Raw genomic sequence first — 23,651 nt, forward strand, 5'->3', positions numbered from 1 at the left:
AACGTGCATGTTGCTATTATGTGCAACAGATGGCGCTGTTTTTCAAAAATGCATGTTTTTTTCCTGTCACAGAGGTGGTATCTATATAGTAGGTATATAAAAGGACGCGCATATTCGAATGGAACGTTGTGTCAGAATTTCAAAGCAATTGGTGAAGAACTTTGGGAGATTACAGCGTGTGTTACTCTTACATCCAACAGATGTCGATGTTTTTAAAAAAAAAAGCATGTTTTCTCCAGTCACAGGTAAGGTATGTATATATTAAGTATATAGAAACACTCCCCAATTCGAATGCAACGCCGTGTCAAAATTTCAAAGCAATCGGTAAAGAGGTTTTGAACATTTCTTTCACATGAAAAACATATGAAAAACAAAACATTTCAAAAAGAGCATGTATTATTCCGTCGCATACAGGACATCAATATAATTTGTACATAAAAACCTGATCGGATGCGAATAGAACATTGTGTGAAAATTTCAAAACAATCGGTGAAGAACTTTCGGAGATTAACGATTTTGAACAAACGAACTTTTCCATTTTTATTTATATATTAGGCACTTGAGATATGGGTGTCACCAGTTTTTTTTTTTAATGAACTGGGTACGAAGCAAATTGAAACAAGAAGAGTCGGAACTTCAACGTGAAAATACAGATGGGGAAATGTACACTGCATTATGAAAACCACGAGTTACTACTGGAACCCAATTAGGAGAACCAGCAGTTGCTACAGCTGGACCCCAACTATGAGAACCAGCAGTTGCAACAGCTGGACACCAACTATGAGAACCAGCAGTTGCTACAACTGGACCCCAACAATGAGAACCAGCAGTTGCTACAGCTGGACCCCAACAATGAGAACCAGCAGTTGCTACAGCTGGACCCCAACAATAAGAACCAGCAGTTGCTACAGCTGGACCCCAACAATGAGAACCAGCAGTTGCTACAGCTGGACCCCAACAATAAGAACCAGCAGTTGCTACAGCTGGACCCCAACAATAAGAACCAGCAGTTGCTACAGCGGGACCCCAACTATGAGAACCAGCAGTTGCTACAGATGGACCCCAACTATGAGAACCAGCAGTTGCTATAACTGGACCACAACAATGAGAACCAGTAGTTGCTACAGCTGGACCCCAACAATAAGAACCAGCAGTTGCTACAACTGGACCCCAACAATGAGAACCAGCAGTTGCTACAACTGGACCCCAACAATGAGAACCAGTAGTTGCTACAGCTGGACCCCAACAATGAGAACCAGCAGTTGCTACAACTGGACCCCAACAATAAGAACCAGCAGTTGCTACAGCTGGACCCCAACAATAAGAACCAGCAGTTGCTACAGCTGGACCCCAACAATAAGAACCAGCAGTTGCTACAACTGGACCCCAACAATAAGAACCAGCAGTTGCTACAGCTGGACCCCAACAATGAGAACCAGCAGTTGCTACAGCTGGACCCCAACAATGAGAACCAGCAGTTGCTACAGCTGGACCCCAACAATGAAAACCAGCAGTTGCTACAGCTGGACCCCAACAATAAGAACCAGCAGTTGCTACAGCTGGACCCCAACAATAAGAACCAGCAGTTGCTACAGCTGGACCCCAACAATAAGAACCAGCAGTTGCTACAGCTGGACCCCAACAATAAGAACCAGCAGTTGCTACACCTGGACCCCAACAATAAGAACCAGCAGTTGCTACAGCTGGACCCCAACAATAAGAACCAGCAGTTGCTACAGCTGGACCCCAACAATAAGAACCAGCAGTTGCTACAGCTGGACCCCAACAATAAGAACCAGCAGTTGCTACAGCTGGACCCCAACAATGAGAACCAGCAGTTGCTACAACTGGACCCCAACAATGAGAACCAGCAGTTGCTACAGCTGGACCCCAACAATGAGAACCAGCAGTTGCTACAACTGGACCCCAACAATGAGAACCAGCAGTTGCTACAACTGGACCCCAACAATGAGAACCAGCAGTTGCTACAACTGGACCCCATCAATGAGAACCAGCAGTTGCTACAACTGGACCCCAACAATGAGAACCAGCAGTTGCTACAGCTGGACCCCAACAATAAGAACCAGCAGTTGCTACAGATGGACCCCAACAATAAGAACCAGCAGTTGCTACAGCTGGACCCCAACAATAAGAACCAGCAGTTGCTACAGCTGGACCCCAACAATAAGAACCAGCAGTTGCTACAGCAGGACCCCAACAATAAGAACCAGCAGTTGCTACAGCTGGACCCCAACAATAAGATCCAGCAGTTGCTACAGCTGGACCCCAACAATAAGATCCAGCAGTTGCTACAGCTGGACCCCAACAATAAGAACCAGCAGTTGCTACAGCTGGACCCCAACAATAAGAACCAGCAGTTGCTACAGCTGGACCCCAACAATAAGAACCAGCAGTTGCTACAGCTGGACCCCAACAATAAGAACCAGCAGTTGCTCCAGCTGGACCCCAACAATAAGAACCAGCAGTTGCTACAGCTGGACCCCAACAATAAGAACCAGCAGTTGCTACAGCTGGACCCCAACAATAAGAACCAGCAGTTGCTACAGCTGGACCCCAACAATAAGAACCAGCAGTTGCTACAGCTGGACCCCAACAATAAGAACCAGCAGTTGCTACAGCTGGACCACAACAATAAGAACCAGCAGTTGCTACAGCTGGACCCCAACAATAAGAACCAGCAGTTGCTACAGCTGGACCCCAACAATAAGAACCAGCAGTTGCTACAGCTGGACCCCAACAATAAGAACCAGCAGTTGCTACAGCTGGACCCCAACAATAAGAACCAGCAGTTGCTACAGCTGGACCCCAACAATAAGAACCAGCAGTTGCTACAGCTGGACCCCAACAATAAGAACCAGCAGTTGCTACAGCTGGACCCCAACAATAAGAACCAGCAGTTGCTACAGCTGGACCCCAACAATAAGAACCAGCAGTTGCTACAGCTGGACCCCAACAATAAGAACCAGCAGTTGCTACAGCTGGACCCCAACAATGAGAACCAGCAGTTGCTACAGAGGGACCCCAACAATGAGAACCAGCAGTTGCTACAGCTGGACCCCAACAATGAGAACCAGCAGTTGCTACAGCTGGACCCCAACAATGAGAACCAGCAGTTGCTACAGCTGGACCCCAACAATAAGAACCAGCAGTTGCTACAGCTGGACCCCAACATGAGAACCAGCAGTTGCTACAGCTGGACCCCAACAATGAGAACCAGCAGTTGCTACAACTGGACCCCAACAATGAGAACCAGCAGTTGCTACAGCTGGACCCCAACAATAAGAACCAGCAGTTGCTACAGCTGGACCCCAACAATAAGAACCAGCAGTTGCTACAGCTGGACCCCAACAATGAGAACCAGCAGTTGCTACAGCTGGACCCCAACAATGAGAACCAGCAGTTGCTACAGCTGGACCCCAACAATGAGAACCAGCAGTTGCTACAGCTGGACCCCAACAATGAGAACCAGCAGTTGCTACAGCTGGACCCCAACAATGAGAACCAGCAGTTGCTACAGCTGGACCCCAACAATGAGAACCAGCAGTTGCTACAGCTGGACCCCAACAATGAGAACCAGCAGTTGCTACAGCTGGACCCCAACAATGAGAACCAGCAGTTGCTACAGCTGGACCCCAACAATGAGAACCAGCAGTTGCTACAGCTGGACCCCAACAATGAGAACCAGCAGTTGCTACAACTGGACCCCAACAATGAGAACCAGCAGTTGCTACAGCTGGACCCCAACAATAAGAACCAGCAGTTGCTACAGCTGGACCCCAACAATAAGAACCAGCAGTTGCTACAGCTGGACCCTAACAATAAGAACCAGTAGTTGCTACAGCTGGACCCCAACAATGAGAACCAGCAGTTGCTACAGCTGGACCCCAACAATGAGAACCAGCAGTTGCTACAGCTGGACCCCAACAATGAGAACCAGCAGTTGCTACAGCTGGACCCCAACAATGAGAACCAGCAGTTGCTACAGCTAGACCCCAACAATAAGAACCAGCAGTTGCTACAGCTGGACCCCAACAATGAGAACCAGCAGTTGCTACAGCTGGACCCCAACAATGAGAACCAGCAGTTGCTACAGCTGGACCCCAACAATGAGAACCAGCAGTTGCTACAGCTGGACCCCAACAATGAGAACCAGCAGTTGCTACAGCTGGACCCCAACAATGAGAACCAGCAGTTGCTACAGCTGGACCCCAACAATGAGAACCAGCAGTTGCTACAGCTGGACCCCAACAATGAGAACCAGCAGTTGCTACAGCTGGACCCCAACAATAAGAACCAGCAGTTGCTACAGCTGGACCCCAACAATAAGAACCAGCAGTTGCTACAGCTGGACCCCAACAATAAGAACCAGCAGTTGCTACAGCTGGACCCCAACAATAAGAACCAGCAGTTGCTACAGCTGGACCCCAACAATAAGAACCAGCAGTTGCTACAGCTGGACCCCAACAATAAGAACCAGCAGTTGCTACAGCTGGACCCCAACAATAAGAACCAGCAGTTGCTACAGCTGGACCCCAACAATAAGAACCAGCAGTTGCTACAACTGGACCCCAACAATAAGAACCAGCAGTTGCTACAGCTGGACCCCAACAATAAGAACCAGCAGTTGCTACAGCTGGACCCCAACAATAAGAACCAGCAGTTGCTACAGCTGGACCCCAACAATAAGAACCAGCAGTTGCTACAGCTGGACCCCAACAATAAGAACCAGTAGTTGCTACAGCTGGACCCCAACAATGAGAACCAGCAGTTGCTACAGCTGGACCCCAACAATAAGAACCAGTAGTTGCTACAGCTGGACCCCAACAATGAGAACCAGCAGTTGCTACAGCTGGACCCCAACAATAAGAACCAGCAGTTGCTACAGCTGGACCCCAACAATAAGAACCAGTAGTTGCTACAGCTGGACCCCAACAATGAGAACCAGCAGTTGCTACAGCTGGACCCCAACAATAAGAACCAGCAGTTGCTACAGCTGGACCCCAACAATGAGAACCAGCAGTTGCTACAGCTGGACCCCAACAATAAGAACCAGCAGTTGCTACAGCTGGACCCCAACAATAAGAACCAGCAGTTGCTACAGCTGGACCCCAACAATGAGAACCAGCAGTTGCTACAGCTGGACCCCAACAATAAGAACCAGCAATTGCTACAGCTGGACCCCAACAATAAGAACCAGCAGTTGCTACAGCTGGACCCCAACAATAAGAACCAGCAGTTGCTACAGCTGGACCCCAACAATGAGAACCAGCAGTTGCTACAGCTGGACCCCAACAATGAGAACCAGTAGTTGCTACAGCTGGACCCCAACAATAAGAACCAGCAGTTGCTACAGCTGGACCCCAACAATAAGAACCAGCAGTTGCTACAGCTGGACCCCATCAATGAGAACCAGCAGTTGCTACAGCTGGACCCCAACAATAAGAACCAGCAGTTGCTACAGCTGGACCCCAACAATAAGAACCAGCAGTTGCTACAGCTGGACCCCAACAATAAGAACCAGCAGTTGCTACAGCTGGACCCCAACAATAAGAACCAGCAGTTGCTACAGCTGGACCCCAACAATGAGAACCAGCAGTTGCTACAGCTGGACCCCAACAATGAGAACCAGCAGTTGCTACAGCTGGACCCCAACAATGAGAACCAGCAGTTGCTACAGCTGGACCCCAACAATGAGAACCAGCAGTTGCTACAGCTGGACCCCAACAATGAGAACCAGCAGTTGCTACAGCTGGACCCCAACAATAAGAACCAGCAGTTGCTACAGCTGGACCCCAACAATAAGAACCAGCAGTTGCTACAGCTGGACCCCAACAATAAGAACCAGCAGTTGCTACAGCTGGACCCCAACAATGAGAACCAGCAGTTGCTACAGCTGGACCCCAACAATGAGAACCAGCAGTTGCTACAGCTGGACCCCAACAATGAGAACCAGCAGTTGCTACAGCTGGACCCCAACAATAAGAACCAGCAGTTGCTACAGCTGGACCCCAACAATAAGAACCAGCAGTTGCTACAGCTGGACCCCAACAATAAGAACCAGCAGTTACTACAGCTGGACCCCAACAATAAGAACCAGCAGTTGCTACAGCTGGACCCCAACAATGAGAACCAGCAGTTGCTACAGCTGGACCCCAACAATAAGAACCAGCAGTTGCTACAGCTGGACCCCAACAATAAGAACCAGCAGTTGCTACAGCTGGACCCCAACAATAAGAACCAGCAGTTGCTACAGCTGGACCCCAACAATAAGAACCAGCAGTTGCTACAGCTGGACCCCAACAATAAGAACCAGCAGTTGCTACAGCTGGACCCCAACAATAAGAACCAGCAGTTGCTACAGCTGGACCCCAACAATAAGAACCAGCAGTTGCTACAGCTGGACCCCAACAATAAGAACCAGCAGTTGCTACAGCTGGACCCCAACAATAAGAACCAGCAGTTGCTACAGCTGGACCCCAACAATAAGAACCAGCAGTTGCTACAGCTGAACCCCAACAATAAGAACCAGCAGTTGCTACAGCTGGACCCCAACAATAAGAACCAGCAGTTGCTGCAGCTGGACCCCAACAATAAGAACCAGCAGTTGCTACAGCTGGACCCCAACAATAAGAACCAGCAGTTGCTACAGCTGGACCCCAACAATGAGAACCAGCAGTTGCTACAGCTGGACCCCAACAATGAGAACCAGCAGTTGCTACAGCTGGACCCCAACAATGAGAACCAGCAGTTGCTACAGCTGGACCCCAACAATGAGAACCAGCAGTTGCTACAGCTGGACCCCAACAATAAGAACCAGCAGTTGCTACAGCTGGACCCCAACAATAAGAACCAGCAGTTGCTACAGCTGGACCCCAACAATAAGAACCAGCAGTTGCTACAGCTGGACCCCAACAATAAGAACCAGCAGTTGCTACAGCTGGACCCCAACAATAAGAACCAGCAGTTGCTACAGCTGGACCCCAACAATAAGAACCAGCAGTTGCTACAGCTGGACCCCAACAATGAGAACCAGCAGTTGCTACAGCTGGACCCCAACAATAAGAACCAGCAGTTGCTACAGCTGGACCCCCAACAATAAGAACCAGCAGTTGCTACAGCTGGACCCCAACAATAAGAACCAGCAGTTGCTACAGCTGGACCCCAACAATAAGAACCAGCAGTTGCTACAGCTGGACCCCAACAATAAGAACCAGCAGTTGCTACAGCTGGACCCCAACAATAAGAACCAGCAGTTGCTACAGCTGGACCCCAACAATAAGAACCAGCAGTTGCTACAGCTGGACCCCAACAATAAGAACCAGCAGTTGCTACAGCTGGACCCCAACAATAAGAACCAGCAGTTGCTACAGCTGGACCCCAACAATAAGAACCAGCAGTTGCTACAGCTGGACCCCAACAATAAGAAACAGCAGTTGCTACAGCTGGACCCCAACAATAAGAACCAGCAGTTGCTGCAGCTGGACCCCAACAATAAGAACCAGCAGTTGCTATAGCTGGACCCCAACAATAAGAACCAGCAGTTGCTACAGCTGGACCCCAACAATAAGAACCAGCAGTTGCTACAGCTGGACCCCAACAATAAAAACCAGCAGTTGCTACAGCTGGACCCCAACAATGAGAACCAGCAGTTGCTACAGCTGGACCCCAACAATAAGAACCAGCAGTTGCTACAGCTGGACCCCAACAATAAGAACCAGCAGTTGCTACAGCTGGACTCCAACAATAAGAACCAGCAGTTGCTACAGCTGGACTCCAACAATAAGAACCAGTAGTTGCTACAGCTGGACCCCAACAATAAGAACCAGCAGTTGCTACAGCTGGACTCCAACAATAAGAACCAGCAGTTGCTACAGCTGGACCCCAACAATAAGAACCAGTAGTTGCTACAGCTGGACCCCAACAATAAGAACCAGCAGTTGCTACAGCTGGACCCCAACAATAAGAACCAGTAGTTGCTACAGCTGGACCCCAACAATAAGAACCAGCAGTTGCTACAGCTGGACCCCAACAATAAGAACCAGCAGTTGCTACAGCTGGACCCCAACAATAAGAACCAGCAGTTGCTACAGCTGGACCCCAACAATAAGAACCAGCAGTTGCTACAGCTGGACCCCAACAATAAGAACCAGCAGTTGCTACAGCTGGACCCCAACAATAAGAACCAGCAGTTGCTACAGCTGGACCCCAACAATAAGAACCAGCAGTTGCTACAGCTGGACCCCAACAATAAGAACCAGCAGTTGCTACAGCTGGACTCCAACAATAAGAACCAGCAGTTGCTACAGCTGGACCCCAACAATAAGAACCAGCAGTTGCTACAGCTGGACCCCAACAATAAGAACCAGCAGTTGCTACAGCTGGACCCCAACAATAAGAACCAGCAGTTGCTACAGCTGGACCCCAACAATAAGAACCAGCAGTTGCTACAGCTGGACCCCAACAATAAGAACCAGCAGTTGCTACAGCTGGACCCCAACAATAAGAACCAGCAGTTGCTACAGCTGGACCCCAACAATAAGAACCAGCAGTTGCTACAGCTGGACTCCAACAATAAGAACCAGCAGTTGCTACAGCTGGACCCCAACAATAAGAACCAGCAGTTGCTACAGCTGGACTCCAACAATAAGAACCAGCAGTTGCTACAGCTGGACTCCAACAATAAGAACCAGCAGTTGCTACAGCTGGACCCCAACAATAAGAACCAGCAGTTGCTACAGCTGGACCCCAACAATAAGAACCAGCAGTTGCTACAGCTGGACCCCAACAATAAGAACCAGCAGTTGCTACAGCTGGACCCCAACAATAAGAACCAGCAGTTGCTACAGCTGGACCCCAACAATAAGAACCAGTAGTTGCTACAGCTGGACCCCAACAATAAGAACCAGCAGTTGCTACAGCTGGACCCCAACAATAAGAACCAGCAGTTGCTACAGCTGGACCCCATCAATAAGAACCAGCAGTTGCTACAGCTGGACCCCAACAATAAGAACTAGCAGTTTCTACAGCTGGACCCCAACAATAAGAACCAGCAGTTGCTACAGCTGGACCCCAACAATAAGAACCAGCAGTTGCTACAGCTGGACCCCAACAATAAGAACCAGCAGTTGCTACAGCTGGACCCCAACAATAAGAACCAGCAGTTGCTACAGCTGGACCCCAACAATAAGAACCAGCAGTTGCTACAGCTGGACCCCAACAATAAGAACCAGCAGTTGCTACAGCTGGACCCCAACAATAAGAACCAGCAGTTGCTACAGCTGGACCCCAACAATAAGAACCAGCAGTTGCTACAGCTGGACCCCAACAATAAGAACCAGCAGTTGCTACAGCTGGACCCCAACAATGAGAACCAGCAGTTGCTACAGCTGGACCCCAACAATAAGAACCAGCAGTTGCTACAGCTGGACCCCAACAATAAGAACCAGCAGTTGCTACAGCTGGACCCCAACAATAAGAACCAGCAGTTGGTACAGCTGGACCCCAACAATGAGAACCAGCAGTTGCTACAGCTGGACCCCAACAATAAGAACCAGCAGTTGCTACAGCTGGACATAAACTCTGTGTAAAGAAAACACAAAAAACATAATAGGAAAACTTTACATTGGCGGGACGCCCCGATGACGCGAGACTTGCCACCACCTGAGGGTTCCCCGCAATACTGACCCACCCACCCCCCACCCGTCGCTGGTGGGCTGACACCTGCCGCGGCCTGCCTGTTGTCTCCCCCCACCACCACCTGGACCCTGGTGGGCTGACACCTGCCGCGGCCTGCCTGTTGTCTCCCTCCACCACCACCTGGACCCTGGTGGGCTGACACCTGCCGCGGCCTGCCTGTTGTCTCTCCCCACCACCACCTGGACCCTGGTGGGCTGACACCTGCCGCGGCCTGCGTGTTGTCTCCCCCCACCACCACCTGGACCCTGGTGGGCTGACACCTGCCGCGGCCTGCCTGTTGTCTCCCCCCACCACCACCTGGACCCTGGTGGGCTGACACCTGCCGCGGCCTGCCTGTTGTCTCCCCCCACCACCACCTGGACCCTGGTGGGCTGACACCTGCCGCGGCCTGCCTGTTGTCTCCCTCCACCACCACCTGGACCCTGGTGGGCTGACACCTGCCGCGGCCTGCCTGTTGTCTCCCTCCACCACCACCAGGACCCTGGTGGGCTGACACCTGCCGCGGCCCGCCTGTTGTCTCCCCCCACAACCACCAGGACCCTGGTGGGCTGACACCTGCCGCGGCCTGCCTGTTGTCTCCCCCCACAACCACCTGGACCCTGGTGGGCTGACACCTGCCGCGGCCTGCCTGTTGTCTCCCCCCACCACCACCAGGACCCTGGTGGGCTGACACCTGCCGCGGCCTGCCTGTTGTCTCCCCCCACCACCACCTGGACCCTGGTGGGCTGACACCTGCCGCGGCCTGCCTGTTGTCTCCCTCCACCACCACCTGGACCCTGGTGGGCTGACACCTGCCGCGGCCCGCCTGTTGTCTCCCCCCACCACCACCAGGACCCTGGTGGGCTGACACCTGCCGCGGCCTGCCTGTTGTCTCCCCCCACCACCACCTGGACCCTGGTGGGCTGACACCTGCCGCGGCCAGCCTGTTGTCTCCCCCCACCACCACCTGGACCCTGGTGGGCTGACACCTACCGCGGCCTGCCTGTTGTCTCCCTCCACCACCACCTGGACCCTGGTGGGCTGACACCTGCCGCGGCCTGCCTGTTGTCTCCCTCCACCACCACCTGGACCCTGGTGGGCTGACACCTGCCGCGGCCTGCCTGTTGTCTCCCCCCACCACCACCTGGACCCTGGTGGGCTGACACCTGCCGCGGCCTGCCTGTTGTCTCCCCCCACCACCACCTGCACCCTGGTGGGCTGACACCTGCCGCGGCCTGCCTGTTGTCTCCCCCCACCACCACCTGGACCCTGGTGGGCTGACACCTGCCGCGGCCTGCCTGTTGTCTCCCCCCACCACCACCTGGACCCTGGTGGGCTGACACCTGCCGCGGCCTGCCTGTTGTCTCCCCCAACTACCACCAGGACCCTGGTGGGCTGACACCTGCCGCGGCCTGCCTGTTGTCTCCCCCCACCACCACCTGCACCCTGGTGGGCTGACACCTGCCGCGGCCTGCCTGTTGTCTCCCCCCACCACCACCTGGACCCTGGTGGGCTGACACCTGCCGCGGCCTGCCTGTTGTCTCCCTCCACCACCACCAGGACCCTGGTGGGCTGACACCTGCCGTGGCCAGCCTGTTGTCTCCCCCCACCACCACCTGCACCCTGGTGGGCTGACACCTGCCGCGGCCTGCCTGTTGTCTCCCCCCACCACCACCTGGACCCTGGTGGGCTCACACCTGCCGCGGCCTGCCTGTTGTCTCCCTCCACCACCACCTGGACCCTGGTGGGCTGACACCTGCCGCGGCCTGCCTGTTGTCTCCCTCCACCACCACCAGGACCCTGGTGGGCTGACACCTGCCGCGGCCTGCCTGTTGTCTCCCTCCACCACCACCTGGACCCTGGTGGGCTGACACCTGCCGCGGCCTGCCTGTTGTCTCTCCCCACCACCACCTGCACCCTGGTGGGCTGACACCTGCCGCGGCCTGCCTGTTGTCTCCCCCCACCACCACCTGGACCCTGGTGGGCTGACACCTGCCGCGGCCTGCCTGTTGTCTCCCTCCACCACCACCAGGACCCTGGTGGGCTGACACCTGCCGCGGCCTGCCTGTTGTCTCCCTCCACCACCACCAGGACCCTGGTGGGCTGACACCTGCCGCGGCCTGCCTGTTGTCTCCCTCCACCACCACCTGGACCCTGGTGGGCTGACACCTGCCGCGGCCTGCCTGTTGTCTCCCTCCACCACCACCTGGACCCTGGTGGGCTGACACCTGCCGCGACCTGCCTACACTGTCCTATCCTGTCACCTTGCTTGGTACTATCCCCTCACCTTACACTGTGCTCCACTATCATCTTACAGTGTCCTACCCAATCATGTTGTAATCCACAAGTTAGTAGGAATTATTAGCTAGAGGATCATTACTACAACACTTAACGAATGATGATTGAAAGTACATGTAAGTAGACAGACTATGGATCACATATCTAAGAAAGGTCAATGGATTAAGACCGAAGCTGTTTAGCCAAATTAATAATTCCTGGAAAGAGGAATTATTCTTCGTCAGGCTTCAAGGATCAAGGTTACCGCTCTAGGGATAAGGTTAATCGGATTATACCTTCCTCGAGAGGCGTGGTGAAATGGTTGAGGCCATGGCTGACTGGAGTCAGTCTGATTGTGGGAGTTGAACTGGCAAGTCCTCGGAGGTCTCCGTTTGTGGCAGCAGCGAAATGTAGCAGACAGCTATGCGAGAGCCTGATGTGATCTTAGTGACCAAGTTAAGTCTGCAGTAAGTGAGTATTGAATGTAAGACTAACCGGGTGTGGAGCGTTGTAGTAATCATTCCGTATTAGGGACTTAGGCGGAAGTTACGAGTGTGTGTGGTGATCGCGGAGGTCAAGTGGTCTATGGGTATTGGAAGTGTATTGACCTAATAGAGTATGTTAATATATTATTATTTGTCAGAGTCTATTCTTTGTAATTAAATGACAAAACACGACGGCCTTTAAATACCTTCCATATGTTCATTCATTGTGTTCCAGTACAAACCGAGTGGTACGCCTCAAGGGTCTGGTGTGTACTCACCTAGTTGTACTCACCTAGTTGTGTTTGCGGGGGTTGAGCTCTGGCTCTTTGGTCCCGCCTCTCAACCGTCAATCAACAGGTGTACAGATTCATGAGCCTATCGGGCTCTGTCATATCTACACTTGAAACTGTGTATGGAGTCAGCCTCCACCACATCACTTCCTAATGCATTCCATTTGTCAACCACTCTGACACTAAAAAAGTTCTTTCTAATATCTCTGTGGCTCATTTGGGCACTCAGTTTCCACCTGTGTCCCCTTGTGCGTGTTCCCCTTGTGTTAAATAGACTGTCTTTATCTACCCTATCAATCCCCTTCAGAATCTTGAATGTGGTGATCATGTCCCCCCTAACTCTTCTGTCTTCCAGCGAAGTGAGGTTTAATTCCCGTAGTCTCTCCTCGTAGCACATACCTCTCAGCTCGGGTACTAGTCTGGTGGCAAACCTTTGAACCTTTTCCAGTTTAGTCTTATCCTTGACTAGATATGGACTCCATGCTGGGCCTGCATACTCCAGGATTGGCCTGACATATGTGGTATACAAAGTTCTGAATGATTCTTTACACAAGTTTCTGAATGCCGTTCGTATGTTGGCCAGCCTGGCATATGCCGCTGATGTTATCCACTTGATATGTGCTGCAGGAGACAGGTCTGGCGTGATATCAACCCCCAAGTCTTTTTCCTTCTCTGACTCCTGAAGAATTTCCTCTCCCAGATGATACCTTGTATCTGGCCTCCTGCTCCCTACACCTATCTTCATTACATTACATTTGGTTGGGTTAAACTCTAACAACCATTTGTTCGACCATTCCTTCAGCTTGTCTAGGTCTTCTTGAAGCCTCAAACAGTCCTCTTCTGTTTTAATCCTTCTCATAATTTTAGCATCGTCCGCAAACATTGAGAGAAATGAATCGATACCCTCCGGGAGATCATTTACATATATCAGAAACAAGATAGGACCGAGTACAGAGCCCTGTGGGACTCCACTGGTGACTTCACGCCAATCACTCATGTGTGATTCATGTGTGTAGGAGTATAGGTGGTAGTAACGGTTGCTGAGGCAAGGTGTTATGTGTTGTGTAATCGCTGTGTTCGGAATGAACCGGGGTTCAGCGTCACGACATATTTGGTGGCAGCGCAAACAGGTTTTGGAACACTTTGCGAGATGAAGGAAGTGTGGTTCTGGTTTAGTTGGTGAGGGAGTGTTCGGGAAATGGTAGACGTCGGGTTGTGGTGAGAATGGTGGTTACTAGACGGAGGAAAGAAGGGTCAGGTGAGACCAGGCCAGAGGAGTTAGTTAATTAAAGGGACTAGGCCATTGTGGGGCACATGAGGGGTTTATTTCTTTCTTTCCAGATTCCCGCAACGAGAGACGGCTAAGATGCAAGTCTGGATCACTGAAGCATCGGGACCCAAAACAAGTGCAGTGTTCGTAGTGCGGATTATACAGTGTTCGTAGTGCGGATTATACAGTGTTCGTAGTGCGGATTATACAGTGTTCGTAGTGCGAATTATACAGTGTTCGTAGTGCTGATTATACAGCGTGGCGAGGTAAACTAGCGCGGGTGAATGTGGGCCAGCGTGGGCCATGTGCGGGCCAAGCGAGCCGCACCTTGGAGCTTGTTTTATATCGTTGGTAAGGCGGAAATAGTAAGAAACCGTTGCTAAGGTGAAATTAAGCGTGAAAACTACGTAATTTAAAGTTAATTAAATTTCATGTAACGTGTAAATCGAATATTTTAAGGATAATGAAATATTACCTAAAGTACTGTGCGAGTTCCGGCGTTGTCAGGTGTAGATACAGAAAATAGGCGCAGTGAATTATGGACGCCTTGGCATAGCGAGCGACGCATAATTTGACGTCTGGGGTTCACCGTCTAGTGTACCCTGGAGAGGGCCATGGAGATTTTTAGTGGGTGCAGGTAGCATTATGGAGCGTGTCCCGTTGGTGGGGGTGTGTGGCGCCGGGAGTAGTGCATGGTTGTGTATTGGTGTTTGGACGCCAAGTGTAGTGCATGATTATGTATTGGCATTTGTATGCCGGGTTGTGTAGTGGAGTGCACATGTAGTGGCTTATCAGCATAATGCATAGTATTTACTGTAGTGAATTGTGCATGTTTTGACTGTTGATATTATGGATGTAGTATAGTGCATGACATTGTTGGCATTGTAGCGATTAGGTGTAGCATGTGTAGCATTACTGGTAATTTTAACGCCGTGTGTTGATGGCGTTGGGGACGCCGTGTGTTGTGTTGAGGGCGTTGGGGACGCCGTGTGTTGTGTTGAGGGCGTTGGGGACGCCGTGTGTTGTGTTGGGGACGCCGTGTGTTGTGTTGAGGGCGTTGGGGACGCCGGGTGTTGTGTTGATGGCGTTGGGGACGCCGGGTGTTGTGTTGAGGGCGTTGGGGACGCCGGGTGTTGTGTTGAGGGCGTTGGGGACGCCGGGTGTTGTGTTGAGGGCGTTGGGGACGCCGGGTGCTGTGTTGAGGGCGTTGGGGACGCCGTGTGTTGTGTTGAGGGCGTTGGGGACGCCGAGTGTTGTGTTGAGGGCGTTGGGGACGCCGTGTGTTGTGTTGAGGGCGTTGGGGACGCCGTGTGTTGTGTTGAGGGCGTTGGGGACGCCGTGTGTTGTGTTGGGGACGCCGTGTGTTGTGTTGAGGGCGTTGGGGACGCCGGGTGTTGTGTTGAGGGCGTTGGGGACGCCGTGTGTTGTGTTGAGGGCGTTGGGGACGCCGGGTGTTGTGTTGAGGGCGTTGGGGACGCCGGGTGCTGTGTTGAGGGCGTTGGGGACGCCGTGTGTTGTGTTGAGGGCGTTGGGGACGCCGTGTGTTGTGTTGAGGGCGTTGGGGACGCCGTGTGTTGTGTTGAGGGCGTTGGGGACGCCGGGTGTTGTGTTGAGGGCGTTGGGGACGCCGGGTGCTGTGTTGAGGGCGTTGGGGACGCCAGTGGGTGGTGTAGTGTAGTGGCGTTTGGACGCCTGGTATGGAGTGTGGTGTTGTGGAGTATATGGTGGCGCAGGGGCGCCAGGTAGTGGTCGGTAAGGTGAGTATTGGCGTAGCAAGGTCGGTGCGTTAGGACGCAGGAAGTGGTTGTAGGGATGTGTGGTGTTATAATGATGTCATCAGTGGTTGGGATGACCAGAGGTAATGGTGTGTTGGAGTGGGTAAGTCTTATGGATAAGATTACAATGTAGAATTTCAAAATTTCAGGTGTTGGTGGTTGCAGTGGACGAGCCAAGTACATACATTAATTTCTCATTAATTAAGTTGTTACAGGAATCTCGCTAGAAGCGAGCCAGTGGTAGTATGATGATTTAGTGACATTAGTTGTGAAATTATTTTAATGAGGTATTTATTGTGATAATGTATGTGTATGTATATACTGTATGTGTATGTATATACTGTATATTACCTCATCGGCACCATTACTGAGTGTTAGGCATGAGAAGGTCCCCGGGATCATGTCACAGAGCTTCAGGTAGAGTAGAAGGGAAGCTATGAGGCTACACTCAGTTATTCTAGAAAAAAAGGGGGGTGGAAGTGAAGCCAACGTGACGTTATTGGCGAAATTCGCCCCCTGACATCAAAGCAGGGATAAGGGTCAGCTGCAATGGTTTTGCAGCTGCGCTCAGGCTATATACGGGGAGAGAGTAAGGAGCCGAGGGGGTTATGTAATAATGGGATCGAGCCAGGGGTCTCCGAGGGAATATTTTGCAGGTACAGCGGTCGGGAACGTGTGAATACAGGTGGACACACTCTGGGCGGATGGGCCTAGACCAGAGAGCTGTGAGGGATCTACAGCGTTCTGGGATTGGTGCCCTGGAACGAGATGTCAGCACAGACCCAAGGGAACATGACCCTGGGGTAGGAATCTCCGTTGCTCTGGAGGCCAGGATCACGTTACCTCAGAGCAACGATGGGACATTGACAACATTCACCAGGCTGGACAGCCTGGGTTTTGTCTGGGTCATGGAGGATCTATGACCTAGCAACCATGGGACACGAAGACAAGAGAAGTGATGCTGCCAATTGTGGAGGAGGCCAGTGAAACATTGTGTGATCATTGTAAGCCCTTATGTCAAAAGTACAGGGCAAGATGTTAAAGTATAATTAACTTATTACTAAGGATGAAGAACCTTAGATATATATGTGTTGTGTATATATTAATGACTAGTGTCATTTCTCTTTAAGTGCCAGCATTCTGGTCCATGTAATTTTATGGTTATGTTTGTATGTAATTATATGTCAGCAGTTTAGGTATATGTGCATTGTTGGAGATGGGAAAAATTATTACAGACTATTTTACCTGTGCTATGATGTGAATATAATGTATATGTTGGAGAAGTGTTGTGAGTCATGTCGGGGAAAATTTTAATTTATTTCATTGTGTGTATGATGAACTTATTGGATGATTTTTTAGTTGTACACATATGGTGGGTGCATCCTCCAGGTCCTTGCACTAATGGAACCATTGCAATGATGCATATGGGGACATATGCGTGTTTAAGGAGGGGAGTGGTGTTGTAATCCACAAGTTAGTAGGAATTATTAACTAGAGGATCATTACTACAACACTTAACGAATGATGATTGAAAGTACATGTAAGTAGACAGACTATGGATCATATATCTAAGAAAGGTCAATGGATTAAGACCGAAGCTGTTTAGCCAAATTAATAATTCCTGGAAAGAGGAATTATTCTTCGTCAGGCTTCAAGGATCAAGGTTACCGCTCTAGGGATAAGGTTAATCGGATTATACCTTCCTCGAGAGGCGTGGTGAAATGATTGAGGCCATGGCTGACTGGAGTCAGTCTGATTGTGGAGGTTGAATTAGCAAGTCCTTTGGATCCCCGTTTGTGGCAGCAGCGAAGTGTAGCAGACAGCTATGCGAGAGCCTGTTGTGATCTTAGTGACCAAGTTAAGTCTGCAGTATGTGAGTATTGAATGAAAGACTAACCGGGTGTGGAGCGTTGTAGTAATCATTCCGTATTAGGGACTTAGGCGGAAGTTACGAGTGTGTGTGGTGATCGCGGAGGTCAAGTGGTCTATGGGTATTGGAAGTGTATTGACCTAATAGAGTATGTTAATATATTATTATTTGTCAGAGTCTATTCTTTGTAATTAAATGACAAAACACGACGGCCTTTAAATACCTTCCATATGTTCACTCATTGTGTTCCAGTACAAACCGAGTGGTACGCCTCAAGGGTCTGGTGTGTGAAGGAGTACACGGTGGTAGTAACGGTTGCTGAGGCAAGGTGTTATGTGTTGTGTAATCGCTGTGTTCGGAATGAACCGGGGTTTAGCGTCACGACAATTACCTTACACTGACCTATCCTGTTCCTTTACACTGTCATATCCTGTCCTCCTTACACAGTAGGCGACTGTGGCTGCGGTCACCGAGCAGTGAGGTGGCTCTGGCTACGATCACCGAGCAGTGAGGTGACTCTGGCTACGATCACCGAGCAGTGAGGTGGCTCTGGCTACGATCACCGAGCAGTGAGGTGGCTCTGGCTACGATCACCGAGCAGTGAGGTGGCTCTGGCTACGATCACCGAGCAGTGAGGTGGCTCTGGCTACGATCACCGAGCAGTGAGGTGGCTCTGGCTACGATCACCGAGCAGTGAGGTGGCTCTGGCTACGATCACCGAGCAGTGAGGTGGCTCTGGCTACGATCACCGAGCAGTGAGGTGGCTCTGGCTACGATCACCGAGCAGTGAGGTGGCTCTGGCTACGATCACCGAGCAGTGAGGTGGCTCTGGCTACGATCACCGAGCAGTGAGGTGGCTCTGGCTACGATCAACATGCGGTGAGTGTATACACTGCTGGCAATATTACCTCTGAGTTGATGTGATTTGCCGAGGTGAGGAACACTGAGACACACCTGAAGCAGCGGCCGAGGTGAGGAACACTGAGACACACCTGAAGCAGCGGCCGAGGTGAGGAACACTGAGACACACCTGAAGCAGCGGCCGAGGTGAGGAACACTGAGACACACCTGAAGCAGCACCACCAGTGTAGGTGTCCAGACGGTAGTCGCCTCAGACCTGCCTAAACTTTCCTAGTCTCCCTTTATATGTTTTCTCACCTCCCTCTGGATCCTCCCAATGTAACTCCTCCCACAGTAACTCCTCCCACTGTAACTCCTCCCACAGTAACTCTTCCCACTGTAACTCCTCCCACTGAACCTCCTCCCACAGTAACTTCTCCCACAGTAACTTATCCCACAATAACTTCTCACTGTAACTCCTCCCACAGTAACTACTTCAGTAACTCCTCACACAGTAGCTCTTCCCACTGTAACTCCTCCCACTGAACCTCCTCCCACAGTAACTCCTCCCACAGTAACTTCTCCTACAATAACTTCTCACTGTAACTCCTCCCACAGTAACTCCTCCTACAGTAACTCCTCCCACAGTAACTCCTTCAGTAACTCCTCCCACAGTAACTCCTCCCACAGTAACTCCTCCCACAGTAACTCCTCCCACAGTAACTCCTCCCACAGTAACTCCTCCCACACTAACTCCTTCAGTAACTCCTCCTACAGTAACTCCTCCCACAGTAACTCCTCCCACAGTAACTCCTCCCACAGTAACTCCTCCCACAGTAACTTCTCCTACAATAACTTCTCACTGTAACTCCTCCCACAGTAACTCCTTCAGTACCTCCTCCTACAGTAACTCCACCCACAGTAAATCCTCCCACAGTAACTCCTCCTACAGTAACTCCTCCCACAGTAACTCCTCCCACAGTAACTCCTTCCACAGTAACTCCTTCCACAGTAACTCTTCCAACAGTAACTCCTTCAGTAACTCCTCCAGTAACTCCTCACACAGTAACTCCTTCAGTAACTCCTCCCACAGTAACTTCTCCCACAGTAATTCCCCCCAGTAACTCCTACTACAGTAACTCCTCCTACAGTAACTCCTCCCACAGTAACCCCTTCAGTAACTCCTCCCATAGTAACTCCTCCCACAGTAACTCTTCCCACAGAAACTCCTCCCACAGTAACTCTTGGCTCAGTAACTCCTCCCACAGTAACTCCTCCCACAGTAACTCCTGGCTCAGTAACTCCTGGCTCAGTAACTCCTCCCACAGTAACTCCTGCCACAGTAACTCTTGCCTCAGTAACTCCTGCCTCAGTAACTCCTGCCTCAGTAACTCCACCCACAGTAACTCCTCCCACAGTAACTCCGCCCACAGTAACTCCTTCAGTAACTACTCCCATAGTAACTCCTCCCACAGTAACTCTTCCCACAGTAACTCCTCCCACAGGAACTCCTGGCTCAGTAACTCCTGCCTCAGTAACTCCTCCCACAGTAACTCCTCCCACAGAAACTCCTGCCACAGTAACTCCTCCTACAGTAATTCCTGCCACAGTAACTCCTGCCTCAGTAACTCCTGCCACAGTAACTCCTGCCACAGTAACTCCTGCCACAGTAACTCCTGCCTCAGTAACTCCTGCCACAGTAACTCCTGCCACAGTAACTCCTGCCACAGTAACTCCTGCCTCAGTAACTCCTCCCACAGTAACTCCTCCCACAGTAACTCCTGCCACAGTAACTCCTGCCACAGTAACTCCTGCCACAGTAACTCTTGCCTCAGTAACTCCTGCCACAGTAACTCCTGCTACAGTAACTCCTGCCACAGTAACTCCTCCCACAGTAACTCCTGCCACAGTAACTACTGCCTCAGTAACTCCTGCCTCAGTAACTCCTGCCACAGTAACTCCTGCCACAGTAACTCCTGCCACAGTAACTCCTGCCACAGTAACTCCTCCCACAGTAACTCCTGCCACAGTAACTCCTGCCACAGTAACTCCTGCCACAGTAACTCCTGCCACAGTAACTCCTCCCACAGTAACTCCTGCCACAGTAACTACTGCCACAGTAACTCCTGCCTCAGTAACTCCTCCCACAGTAACTCCTGCCACAGTAACTGCTGCCACAGTAACTCCTGCCTCAGTAACTCCTGCCACAGTAACTCCTGCCACAGTAACTCCTGCCACAGTAACTCCTGCCACAGTAACTCCTCCCACAGTAACTCCTGCCACAGTAACTCCTGCCACAGTAACTCCTGCCTCGGTAACTCCTGCCACAGTAACTCCTGCCACAGTAACTCCTGCCACAGTAACTCCTGCCACAGTAACTCCTGCCACAGTAACTCCTGCCACAGTAACCCCTGCCACAGTAACTCCTCCCACAGTAACTCCTGCCACAGTAACTCCTGCCACAGTAACCCCTGCCACAGTAACTCTTCCCACAGTAAATCCTTCGGAAACTCCTGCCACAGTAACTCCTCCCACAGTAACTCCTGCCACAGTAACTCTTCCCACAGTAAATCCTTCGGAAACTCCTGCCACAGTAACTCCTGCCACAGTAACTCCTGCCACAGTAACTCCTGCCTCGGTAACTCCTGCCACAGTAACTCCTGCCACAGTAACTCCTGCCTCGGTAACTCCTGCCACAGTAACTCCTGCCACAGTAACTCCTGCCTCAGTAACTCCTGCCTCAGTAACTCCTTACACAGTAAATCTTGTCACAGTATCTCCTGCCTCAGTAACTCCTGCCACAGTAACTCCTTCCCCAGTAACCCCACCCACAGTAACTCCTCCCACAGTAACTCCTCCCACAGTAACTCCTTCCACAGTAACTCCTCCCACAGTAACTCCTCCCACAGTAACTCCTCCCACAATAACCCCACCCACAGTAACTCCTCCCACAGTAGCTCCTTCCACAGTAACTTCTCCAACAATAACTCTTCCCACAGTAACTCCTGCCATAGTAACTCCTCCCACAATAACCCCTCCCACAGTAACTCCTCTCACAGTAGCTCCTTCCTCAGTAACTCCTCCCACAATAACACTTCCCACAGTAACTCCTGCCATAGTAACTCCTCCCACAGTAACTCCTCCCACAGTAACTCCTCCCACAGTAACTTCTGTCACAGAGACACTAGAAAGATTTTTCAGTGTCAGATTAGGTTACTAATGTTGTATGAAGTGATGTGGTGGAGGTAGACTCCATACACAGTTTCAAGTGTAGATATGATAGAGCCCAATAGGCTCAGGAATCTGTACACCAGTTGATTGACTGTTAAGAGGGGTGACCAAAGATCTATCTCAGCCCTCGCAAGTACACCTATGTGCGTACAATTAGGTGAATACCTTATGCCTCATCCTCCCGACAATTTACCCACCTGATAACTTACCTACATGATGACTTACTTGCCTGATAACTTACCCATCTGATGAGTTACCCACCTGATAACTTACCCACATGATGACTTACCCACCTGATAACTTACCCACATGATGACTTACCTACTTTTTTTTGCAGGCCCACTAATTGTTTCACGTTTCTGTCACGGCGGAGTATGAGTATTTATGACTCGTATGGTCGCTTCAATAAGATTATGCCCCATGTATTTAACAACTTCTTCTGCTCTGTTGAATCTAAGTTGAAATCATATTGGGTTTGTAACTTTACACTGTGTTAGATAATGTTCCAGTGGTCTGTCTGACATTTCTCCACAGTGCTGACACTTCCACTTATCTTCCGGAACCTGTAAGACTATTTTCCATGCACATGGGTATCCAAACCTGATGCGATGTAAGATATTTCTGTTGTTCTACTGCTCCCTGTCATCAAAATAAGTGGTTCGTAGTTTATTGAATTCTTGTACCAACCCGCAGATCGTGATGTTGCAACTGCTGTGTTGTGGTCACTGTGCATCTTCTGCACAGCTTTATTTCTAATAACTTGCTTTACCTGTGCTGGTTTCTGTGGTATGTAAATATCATCATTTTTCTCTTAGTTACCATTTTTACAGCTGCGTCTGCTGTGTTATTTCCTATTATTTCTACAAGACTTGGCACCCAGTTGATAAGTATCAGATGGCGTTGACGATTGAGTACTCACCTGGCTGTGTCTGCGAAGGTTGAGCTCTGGCTATTTGGTCCCCGCCTCTGTTTACATTAATGACCCACCAGTCGACTTACCCAGCGGGGATCCTAAACCACAGTCTTTTTTGCATCTTGCCTTACTTTCCTGTTTTCTGCTTAATAAACTGCCGTCTTTACTAGCATTCTTCTCTGCACACTGCCTGAACACTACTTGCAACAACTGGACACCAACTATGAGAACCAGCAGTTGCTACAGCTGGACCCCAACAATAAGAACCAGTAGTTGCTACAGCTGGACCCCAACTATGAGAACCAGCAGTTGCTACAGCTGGACCCCAACTATGAGAACCAGTAGTTGCTACAGCTGGACCCCAACAATGAGAACCAGTAGTTGCTACAGCTGGACCCCAACTATGAGAACCAGTAGTTGCTACAGCTGGACCCCAACTATGAGAACCAGCAGTTGCTACAGCTGGACCCCAACAATGAGAACCAGCAGTTGCTACAGCTGGACCCCAACAATAAGAACCAGCAGTTGCTACAGCTGGACCCCAACAATAAGAACGAGCAGTTGCTACAGCTGGACCCCAACAATAAGAACCAGCAGTTGCTACAGCTGGACCCCAACAATGAGAACCAGCAGTTGCTACAGCTGGACCCCAACAATGAGAACCAGCAGTTGTTACAGCTGGACCCCAACAATAAGAACCAGCAGTTGCTACAGCTGGACCCCAACAATAAGAACCAGCAGTTGCTACAGCTGGACCCCAACAATGAGAACCAGCAGTTGCTACAGCTGGACCCCAACAATGAGAACCAGCAGTTGCTACAGCTGGACCCCAACAATAAGAACCAGCAGTTGCTACAGCTGGACCCCAACAATAAGAACCAGCAGTTGCTACAGCTGGACCCCAACAATAAGAACCAGCAGTTGCTACAGCTGGACCCCAACAATAAGAACCAGCAGTTGCTTCAGCTGGACCCCAACAATAAGAACCAGCAGTTGCTACAGCT

General features: G+C 50.7%; 1 long non-coding RNA gene across 2 annotated transcripts in view; it reads right to left on the minus strand.

Moving 5' to 3' along the window:
* The window catches only part of LOC138365728 (uncharacterized), a 29,406-nt gene extending 10,630 nt beyond the window's left edge, over positions 1–18,776 (minus strand). The window contains exon 1 of one of the 2 annotated variants that reach the window (XR_011228960.1): positions 18,618–18,776. This is a non-coding gene — a long non-coding RNA (uncharacterized lncRNA). Of the gene's footprint in view, positions 1–18,571 lie in introns of both variants that reach the window. The other variant, XR_011228959.1, reaches the window with a different exon arrangement.
* Between the last annotated feature and the right edge of the window lie 4,875 nt (positions 18,777–23,651).

Source organism: Procambarus clarkii, chromosome 17 (genome assembly GCF_040958095.1).
Source record: "Procambarus clarkii isolate CNS0578487 chromosome 17, FALCON_Pclarkii_2.0, whole genome shotgun sequence".
NCBI lineage: Eukaryota > Metazoa > Arthropoda > Malacostraca > Decapoda > Cambaridae > Procambarus > Procambarus clarkii.